The sequence below is a fragment of the Pipistrellus hanaki genome, assembly GCF_964339955.1.
Source record: "Pipistrellus hanaki genome assembly, chromosome: 11".
NCBI lineage: Eukaryota > Metazoa > Chordata > Mammalia > Chiroptera > Vespertilionidae > Pipistrellus > Pipistrellus hanaki.
The window spans coordinates 64726363-64737567 of NC_140513.1; positions in this window are offsets into that span (position 1 = coordinate 64726363).

The window sequence follows — 11205 nt, forward strand, 5'->3', positions numbered from 1 at the left end:
TTAAAGAAACCATAAAAATGTCAACAATATTTAAAGCTCCTTTTTTTAAAAGGGAACTTTTTTTGGCTTAAAATATTTCACTTTAAATGAATTTATGTCAGCTGTCAATAAAAGAATGTCACTAATGCATTGTGGACACCTTTTGCAATGTAAACCCATGCCCTTTTTTGCATGGTGAACTTCAACCTAGCAATTATTACAACAAATGTTATAGTCTAAAGTGCAAACACATTTTAGCTACATCAATTTTGTTTCTTGAAATGTCATGGCTCCATTCATAATTTTGTCTTATTCTTCCAATTGGCATATACAACTTCAGAACTCTTGTATTTGGAAGGTCACAAGGGCCCAGACTTTGAAATAGTGTCTTGTTTTCACTGGTTTTTGTTTTTGTTTTTTACATTGTTGATTGTGCATGTTTTTTTATTTTTATTTTTTTAAATATTTTTAATTGATTTTTCACAGAGAGGAAGGGAGAAGAATAGAGAGCTAGAAACATCGATGAGAGAGAAGCATCAACCACCTGCATCCTGCACACCCCCCACAAGGGATGTGCCTGCAACCAATGTACATGCCCTTGACCAGAATCCAACCTGGGACCCTTCAGTCCCCAGGGCAACGCTCTATCCACTGAGCCAAACCGGTTTCGGCTGTGTGTGTGTGTTTTATCTAAAGCTATATAAAGCTTGTAGATTAAACTGAGTAAATTTCTAAATTAAAAAAAAAGTTTGATATAAAGCATCTCAGAAGGAGACATGCTTTTAGCTGTTTTGAAATTTAAAAAACAAGCTGGTGTGTCTACTCAGTAAGGCACTACATGTATCTGCTCATGAGATACATGGAGAGATATGCAGTATAGAATGGTAAGTACATCTCCATGTAACATGGTAATAGAAAAACTACCTTAGCCATATCAACTGAGAACTGCGCAAAGCTAATAGAGTTTGTAGAAATAGAATGTTCCCTAAAGTGTTGAATTTCTAAAGCAGAGCTGGAACAATAACAGAATAACAAGCCCCTTTTACCTATGGGAGATATGGGTAGGATTCCTGTGTCCAGGCCTTGGTTGTCCTTGACGTACTCAAAGGCATTATCCATTAGGCCACCCTGCAGCCTCATTGCCCTGAGCACGAGAGCAGTCCACCAGGTTCCACTCACTCATTTTTCTGGAACATCTGTTTTTCGAGGGCACCAGTTGCCCTAAAAGCCCAACAAAAACCACACTGACCCTGAAAACAAAATTCAAAAGCGCTCATTCTATGAAACAAATAGAAAGACTGACAAGAGCCCCTCTATCTGAAATCTCCTTTAAAAATAGAAAAGTGCATGTTGATACATAGTCTACACAAAAGGCCACGGGTTCACGCTGGCTTTGCTCTGGGAGAGACCTGCTGGACGCCGGCCTGCCTGGTTCTTCATGGGAGTCACAGGGCCTTTCCCTCTCCAATCCACAGCCAAGCGGGGTCCTCAGAGCACCTTCCCCTTCCGGGTTCCCGCTTTTAAAAGCCATTTACCGTCCTCCCGAATTTTTCCTTGGTCTTTAAGGAAAAGGAAGTAGAGTGTTGCAAAGCAAGATTCTTTTTGCCAGCATGCTAGGAGAGGAAACACAAAAAGCCAAGCCTCGATGCCACACTCAGTCATTGCCATGGCGAAGCAGCATCTCCCTTCCTGATGGTGCAGGTCAGTCATTTTCATGCTCTTCTCCCACTCTGCTCTTCTACGCCTTTCTTCATTCCAGAGGCACAGGAATTCGCCATGGCCTTTAGGCCTTTATTTCCATTTAAAACAGGGATGCACATTCTATTAGTCAGAGCCAGCTTCAGGAAGCTGCTCTGAGCCATAAACTCCCAACAGCATGGACCTCTGTGGGCCTCTGTGGGCCTCCCAGTGAGTGTCAAGGCTCAGTTAATTGACCCTCACTTGTCCCAGCGCAGGTCATACCTCAGTGAACCTGGGGGAAGGCAAACCCCTTACAGGACTCCCTCCACCCACCACAGTGGATTAACCCCAAGTTGACTTAGTCCTATGCTTGGTTAAAATCCCAGCAGAGCTGAGAACAGTATAATCTAGGCTGGTGGCTCCTGTTTATTCTGCAGCAAAGGAGAGGCAGGTGGGGGAAGGCAAAGCTCACAGGCAGAAGTGCTCACTGTCTCAGGAGGGCGCAGCTGGGCTTGGGAAGAATGGGGAGTGGGATGGCCATGCCCAAAGCACAGACATGGAGGGCCAGGCCCTGGTGCTGGGGTGACTGGGACAGACTGGGAGGGCTCCCGGGAAGGGGGACACTCCTAGGGCTCCTGTCCTGTGCCCCCTCCCAGGCCTTTCTCCAGGTCCCCAGGAAGGACTCCCTTACAGAGACACGTGGCTGAGCAAAGGAGGGGAGGGGGGAGCAAATGGCTTTTACCCAGCCCCTCTGTGCACCATGAGCCATTATGTCTTCCTCAGTGTCCAACCGGCTGCTCTGGAGATTTCACTCAAGAAACTTTTTTTCAATTTTGATTTATTTTCATGTCAGCATTTAAAGGACATTTTGTAAAAAAGTTTTAAATGGAGGAAAATGTATGTCTGTATTAAATAGTAGTGTATGTATTTAGGAAACACAAACCAGATGAATTGTACATTATTACCTGAAAATGTGTAGTTATTTAGAAAATGAATGTAGAAAAAAAATCTTTTTCTCTCCCATTCCTTCCCACATCAGATTTTCCTATGCATATTTTAATTTTTTTTTATAAAAATGGAGCCACAGTTCATGAAGCCTAGTAACTACTTTCTACTTATAATTAAATTGACAACCTTTTTGCAATCACAATGAGATACATTTAAATTTTTTTTTTTTATTTTGGGGACATAGAGATAAAAACATTGTTTTGGGGAGAGCAGGCCTCAAGCAGCTACTTTGTGCAATGAACTCCCAACCCTGTGGACAGTTTCCGGTGTTATCGACCATGTTATAGAGTCTCTTGTGCTTTGTCTTCCCCTGGATCCATGGTGCATCTTAACTGCCATCAAGTTTTGGAGGCTCCTGATCTCCCGTCCTGGGTGTGAGGAGGTGGCCACGCTGTGAATTCCCGGGCTGCGGGTCCAAACAGCTATTTCCTCAGCGCAGGCGCTCCGCTGCTGTCCTCTCCCAAGCCCATGGCCACGAGGATGTCCTCGATGGCTTTTTCCAGTTTCCGTGCTTCTGACTCTGGGATCACTCCATCTCCTGCCTGGAATTCTTCAGCGATCTTCAAGGAAAAGGAAACAGAGTGTTGAGAAGCAAGAGATGATTTTGCTAATAAACTAGGAGAGGACACAAGAGTCCAGCCAACCATGTCACACTCACCTCCTCAGCGGGGACATTGACTTCTGTCTCAAACCTCACTGGTTTTTTATCCATGGCTGTCTTAACCACGGTGCCAATGATCGCCTGGATTATACCTACGATTATACTTTTAATCTAAAAGGAAAACATATAATACATCATGTTTATTTCTATTTCAAACTAACTCACCTTCCCCAAGGGGATTTGCAGACAGAGAGGAGGAGAAACCAGGACCAAGGAAGGGTTTATAGGTCAGAGAGCTCTTCTCAGGCACCCACACAACAAGGATGCAGGCCCTACTGAGTCATTAAAGGGGGGCCGGTTGGAGGGTGGGGTGAGGGACATGAAGTTATGGCCTTGGAAAGAGCTGGTCTGAAGAAGCTACTCTCTGCTGTAAACCCCCAACAACATGGATCCTTCCGCTCAGGGCCCCTCTGGACAGTTTCACATGGTACCTACCGCACCAGCTATAAGTCCGGGTATTACAATCAATTCATTTGGTTCTGCATGGAAACTGGGGTCAACTGCTGGAGCAGCGAAGGCTGTTCCCAAGCAAAGAACTACCAGGAAGATTGAAATTTTCATGGTTCAAACACCTAAGGAGAAAAAATAAATGAGTGTTATGAGAGCGATCCCTCTAAAATCCCATCATACCTTCTTCTGAAGAAAGTAGGCGGGACAAAAAGGTTGAATTCCCTCTCCCAAGAATTTTTTTATCCAAGGCCTGTGGAGGAAAGATAAGAAATTTTGTGGAGAAAAATCAGTCCAGATGGAGGTATGTGATTCACTCACTGAAGGAAAAGCAGCGGAGAAGGACTCCAGGCTGGAAACAAGATGTGCAAAGATCATGTAGGTTGGAAGGAGGTTGGGAGGGTGGCTTATGGGACAAGATCTTGAGGCTCCAAAGAGGAACCAAGCAAAAGGCTTGGAAAGAGAGGCTCTCCTATGTCACCTGGGCACTGAACACCCTGCCCAGGACCTGAACTGCTGGTAATAGGTTAACATGGGTTCCAGTCCCTCCCTGGAATATTTCTCAGTGTTTTCCTGGTTCTACCTTCATAGTCACCCCCAGGTGACTATGTTACTCCATTACCTTCAGTTCAGGCTCTCCTGGGTCACCTGAGGAAGACATAATGACTCATGGTGCACAGTGGGGTGATTTAAAAGCCATTTTTCCAGGGATTTACCAACAGTGTCCAGGTGACCAGGAGAGCCTCCCTAAGGAGGACTCCCGACCCCAGGTAGGGACAGAGGTCCCAGGAGTTAGGTGGCCACTTCCCACTTCCTCCCTGACTACTGCAAGGCAGGGTGAGATGTGCCTTCCAACCGCCTCTCCTTGAACTAGAATCTCTCCTACAAGCCCAGCCAGGAGAAGGTGGGCAGAAGGACAGCCAGGACTCAGCTCCCCCACCTGGTCTGGGCCACCCATCTCCTTACTCCTTCCCCAACCAGGGAAGTGCTCACCTGGCAGGATGGAGCCCAGAGACACCCCACACACCAGCTCCTGCCTCCTGACAGGGCCCAGCTCTTCTGAGGCTCAGATCACTGGCCAGGGACAAGGGGCAGGAAAGCAGGCAGGACCTGGGGGAACGCAGCCCTACTCCCTGCCCACACACACTCCTGCCTCTTCCCCAGATGCTACAACAGTCAGGCAGCGCGGGCCCAGCGGCAGATGGGCTGTGGTCAGGCTGCTGTGTCCTGCCCAGCAATGGAAGAGGATCTTTCCCACTGGGGGCCAGCATCCTGTTCCCCAAGGTGGTGGACAGGCTGGTTCCTGGGGTGGCCTAGCCCAGCCTGGCCCAGCAGAAGCACTCACCTGTGGTGGTCGCAGCTGAGAAGGTGCAGTTAGCAGTGACAGGTGCAGGGGTCTCTGATGCATGTCTGTGGCCCCAAGGCCTCCCATTTAAGGATCCTGAGCAGCCTGGCCAGCCCCACCCCCATCTCTTACCCATGCCTCATTGGCTAGGATAGCCTTGGGTGGGGCCACCTAATTCTGGGTCTCCAGGTGAGGGACAAAGCTCATGTGGTCTTAATTGCTCTCTGGGCAGATCCTATCTGCTTTGATGACACCTGGGGCTCATTATGAAGGTAGAACCAGGAAAACACTGATAAGTATTCCAGGGAGGGACTGGAACCCAAGTTAATCCACTACCTGCAGTTCAGGATCAAAAACTCACAGGGAACCCCAAGTGGTATTTCAGCATAACCCTGCCTTTCCTCTCAGTTTTAGGGGGTTTGGTTAAAACTTCAAAAGGGCTGAGAACAGCCATCTGTCTGGTGGCTCCTGTTTATTCTGCAGCAAAGGAAGGGCAGTGGGGGAAGGCAGTGCTCACAGGCAGAGGTGCTCACTGTCTCAGGAGAGGCACAGCTGGGCTTGGGAAGAATGGGGGTGGGATGGCCATGCCCAAAGCACAGACATGGAGGGCCAGGCCCTGGTGCTGGGCTGACTGGGACAGACTGGGAGGGCTCCAGGGAAGGGGGACACTCCTAGGGCTCCTGTCCTGTGCCCCCTCCCAGGCCTTTCTCCAGGTCCCCAGGAAGGACTCCCTTACAGAGACACGTGGCTGAGCAATGGAGGAGAGGGGGGAGCAAATGGCTTTTACCCGGCCCCTCTGTGCACCATGAGCCATTATGTCTTCCTCAGTATCCAACCGGCTGCTCTTGAGATTTCACTCAAGAAACTTACTTTAGACTTTAATTCAATGAAGTTTTACTTTGAATACATTTAATGTCAGCATTTTAATGACACTTGGTGAAAATGCTTTACTTGGAGAAAGTATATATCTATATTACATATTACACAAACCAGAAATGTATGTTTGTTTGTATTCATTATAGAAAATACTTGTGAGATAATTTTATTCTTATCTCACCTCCCTTCCCACATCAGTGTTTTCTATGCATATTTTCATTTTTTAAAATAAAGATGGAGTCACAGTTCATGAAGACTAGTACCTATTTTATACTTACAATTAGATTGACAAACTTTCTGGAACCACGATGACACATATAATTTTGGTTTTTTCTCTGGCGATGTAGATGTAACATAAAAATACTCATTGTCACCATTGTTAAGGGCACCGTTCAGTGGCATGAAGCTCATGCAGATTGTCCTCAGCTGTCACCACCCTCCATTCAGAACCTGTTCCTCTCCCCAAAGTCAGGCTCTGTCCCCTTTAAGCAGTAACTCTGCATTCCTCCCTCCCCCAGTGCCTGGCAATAACAGAGAAATGTTTTACGCTCTGTCTCTATGAATTTGACTTCTCTGCATATATATATCACATTAGTGAAATCATGTAATATTTTCTTTTGTACCTGGCTATTTCACTAAACATAATGTCCTCAATGTTCACCCATATTTTAGCACATGTCAGAATTTTCATTTTTTACAAGTGAACAGTATTTTGTGAGTAAATGTGTTATGTTTGTTTCTCCAGTCATCCCTGGATGGGCATATGGCTTACACCCACATTAGGCTACTTTGAATAATGCTGCTGTCCTCATAGTTGCACAAATGTCTGAGTTCCTCCTTTCAATTCTTTGGGTGCATACCTAGAAGTTAAATGAATTGCTGGGTTTGAAAATTCTATGCTTATTTTCTTCTATGATTGCCACAGGTTTTAAGAATTTTAAATTCTTACCAGCATTGCACAGGTTTCCCATCTGATATAATCTGCAAGAATTTTCTCAAATCCTCTGATTTGCCATTTTATTAAGTAAATAATATCTTTGGATGGACATTGAAAAACTTTTAATTAATCATATGAAACTTTTTTATTTTTCGGTTGCCTATTCTTTAACATCTTTTTTATTGTTTTGGCCAAAATTACTAATACATTTAATATTATGAGGTTCTTCTTTTATGTTTTCATTTTAAGGTTTGTAATTTTAGTATTCATACTTTGGTCTTTGATTCATTTTCTGGGTTATTTTTGCAGAGGTTTCAGGTAAGACTCTAATTTTATTCTTTTGCATGCAGATATTGATTTTCAAGCATCATTTGTTGAAAAGATCATCCTACCTCTATTGAATAATCTTGGCAACCCCATGCAATTTTTAAAGATTACTCATTTAAATTTTATTTTAAAATCATTGAGAATATAGAAGCTCTCTTCTCTCAAACACTGGAACCTGAATCTATTAGGTGATCAAAAAATACGTTGTATTCTAAATCAATGGAGCTGTATTTTTTGAGTACACCATGCATTTTATCCCAATCAGTGATCACGGGATGTAAGTAGATTTCTGATTTGTGGCTTTACAGTTCCCCTGGGGCCTCAGATCCATAAGATAGTTACACCTGCTCCTGCAGGGGCCCTGCCCTCAGGCAGTTGCCTCACAAGAGGCTGTGTGGCAGGTGTTCCTCCAAGGAATGACATCCTCTTTGGGTTTGAGGAAATGCCAGACCGCTTTCCACAGTGGCTCCTATTTCACACCCCCTCCGCACGTTGTGAGGATCCTGGTACCTACACATCCTCTGTAATACATCCTACTGTCTACTTTTAAACTGTGTCCCTGTTTAGAGTTAGAAATGGTGTCTCATTTTGGATTGGATTTGCATTTCTCTGATGAATGATGATATTGAACATCTTTACAAGTGCTTACGTATATGTGCATATGTCCTTTGGGAAATATGTATTCAAATTATTTGCCCAATTTAAAATTGTGTTATTTGTTCTTTAATTGCTGAGTTGCAAGGGTTCTTTATATATCCTGGATATTATGCATTTATGAAATATATGATTTGCAAATATTTTGCCCATTCTGCTGTTGCATTTTATCTCTTGGGCATGTTTTCTTTTAAAATCGTGATAAAATAAACATAACATGAAATTACCACTTAAGCCTTTTTAGGTGTATAGTTCAGCATTTTGTGCACCCATCACTGTCATCAAGAGCTAGAATTCTCATCTTGTCAATCCAAAAATATGCACCCATTCAACACAGTTCTCCATGTTTCCCTCCCACCAGCCTCTGGCCACCATAGTTCCACTTTCTGTGAATATAACAAAACCAATGGGTTGTATATGCTTATGTGGAGAACCTTCTCATATGAGAATCATATTTCAGTTTAGAAAATAAAGAGGGGGATATATAGAAGTCATTAGACACTCTAAGTTGCCTCATAACATTGCTATAGTCTGCAATTGTGGACCAGCAATTGCCTGCCCCTCTCCCAAGATAGATCTCCAGGGAAATGCAAGAGAAAGAGGAATAATTTGTGGAGAAGTATTGATAGTAAAGACAAGCATGTGGCAAATATACATGTTAGTCAAACGTCTCCCCTGGTGATTTCGAAGAGTGCCAGCGTGGTAAAGTGAGATGGTAAACTACTGCTGTGCTCACCGCTGCTGAGCACCCTGAAGATGTAGGAGTCACACCCCACAGGCACAAAACCCTTCAGCGAGGGCCACGGAGAACTGCCATCTCAGCATGGATAGTTCCATGGTTCTGCCCAAATGATGAAAGGGGAGGAAATTAGGACTTGACTGAACTTTCTGTTGATGAAAAAGGGGTTCTATGGAAAGTGATCTCACAGGGCGATCTGCTCATAAATTCCTAAGTGGGCAGGTCTTGGTGGGTAGTCACAACCTAGCTATATACATTTTTATTAAAAGGTTTATCTTTGACACATGCAAGCCCTGACCATTGTTTCCATGCATCTAGATAGATCAACACACCTTGGCAATAAGTTGTAACCAACCTCAAATAGTACATAATCTCACTAAGCATCCTGTAGTCCAATCCTTGCCTGGACTTGCACTTATACTTGGGGTTAACATCAAAGATGTTAAATGTAATCTCCCAACCTTCATGTAATCTCCCTTATATTCCCTTTTTAATTTCAAATGCATAAAAGAAACTGCACAACTGTTATTATCTGGAATATTTGAGATCTTCTCCCACTACCACCATATGTTGCCCGTTTGGCTCAAACAAACACCTGTGAAAATTATCTACAGCCAGCTGGCTTGGCTCAGTGGTTGAGTGTGGAGCTATGAACTGGGAGGTCATAGTTTGATTCCTAGTCAGGGCATAAGCCCCAATTGTGGGCTTGATCCCAGTTTGGGGTTTACAGGAGGCAGCTGATCAGATATTCTCTCATTATTGGTGTTTCTATCTTTCTCTCTTCCTCTTTTAAATCAATTAAAATATAGATAAAAATATTACCTACAGGCTTGGATTTTTCTTAAGTTGTCATTTTATTTCTGATTTATCATTTTGCATTTCCTTCTGGATAAGAGAAGCAATAAAAATCATTTTTTTTCTCTTTTTGTTTATTATTTTAATTGAACTGGAACAGAACGTAGATAAATGTTTTGCCAGAAATAGCATGCTTTGGTCACTAAAATTACAGAATATATCAAAGCTTCTATTTTAAAACCATTGTATGTTACTGCCATGTCTGAGTTAAAATAGTGGATAAATGATTCATGAGTTGAAACATTTTTTAAAACTCTTGATGTCAAGGTTTTTCACAGAATTTCATTGTGGAAAATGCAGGTAAATCCAAAGTCATCCCTCACAGGAATAAATTTAGGGCAAAGAATCTGTCTTCTCCAAGCCACAGACACAGTCACCTACCCCAGAGAAGTTCATCAGCGTGACCTCAAAGCTCATGACAAGGTTAAGATGAAAAGGGATACTCTTTGCTCCATTTCTCTATCAGGTGAACCTGTGAACATCAAGTACTCATGGGCATGGAGTGTGAATGAGCCTTTTCAGCACATGTGCCTTGGATGGGCCACCATCCAAATGCACTTATACATGTGGTCAACATCAAAGATGTTAAAGGCAACCCTCATATGTTTGGGTTATAAATTACATGAGGTAACACAAGTGTTGATAAAACCCATCATATCCAGAATTTCTCCCTTGAAAATGGACATGTCCTTGAGTAAATGACATTTAATCCAAAGGTCCAGTAACATCGCAGTGACCACTGTTGCCATTAAGTATTGGCTTTTGATTATGCTCATTATATACTATTGGCCTGATGCATGAAATCAATGCAAGAGTAGGCCTTCACAGCCTTGATGGCTACATGGATTTCTCCCTTACAGCCACTGGAAGGATGTCCTGTCTAATTAGCATATTCTGCTTTTATTATTATTATAGATATGTACCACATCTTCTTTATCACTTGTCTATTGATGATATTGGTTTTCTTAACATATCTTGGCTATGGTAAATAGTGCAGCAATGAACATAGAGGCCCACATATCTTTTTGAATATGTGTTTTGAATAAGAAATAGCCTTTTCATCCATTTATTGAATCATGAACAATTAAGTTGTTACCATACCTTGACTATCTCATTGTTATCTACCCTACACACACACACACACACACACACACACACACACACACTGTGATAATGCTAATCATTAGAAAAGTGAAATCCTGCAATTTTCTACAACATGGATGTACCTTGTTGGTATTACTGCAAGTGAAAGAAGTTTTACCAAGAAAATTAAATACCATATCATCTCTCTCTAATACATGGATCTTTAAAACAAAACAAATAAAAAACTAACAAACAGAAAATAAGCTTATAGATATAATAGATGGGCGGTAGCCAGAGAGAGGTGGGAGGTCAAAAAGTAAAAAAATAGATGGAGCTCAAAAAGTAAAAAAAAAAAAACTAAACTAAACTAAATTAAAATTTTAAAGCCTGAGGTAAAGAAAAAAAGAAAGCCTTCCCCCCATCTTAACTCTTGTCCCACTTTATTCTCAATTCCCCTTTAGCCAGGGGCAGGGAATTTAGTATCTCAAAATCTGCAAGTAAGAAGATGAACAGAACCTAAAAAATCTTCAATTACTCCCATTCAGAAAGGGTCTTTCATACCACTTTTTCTTCCCTTTCCTTCATTTCCAGGTGTGCTAGCAAGCCAAGAATTT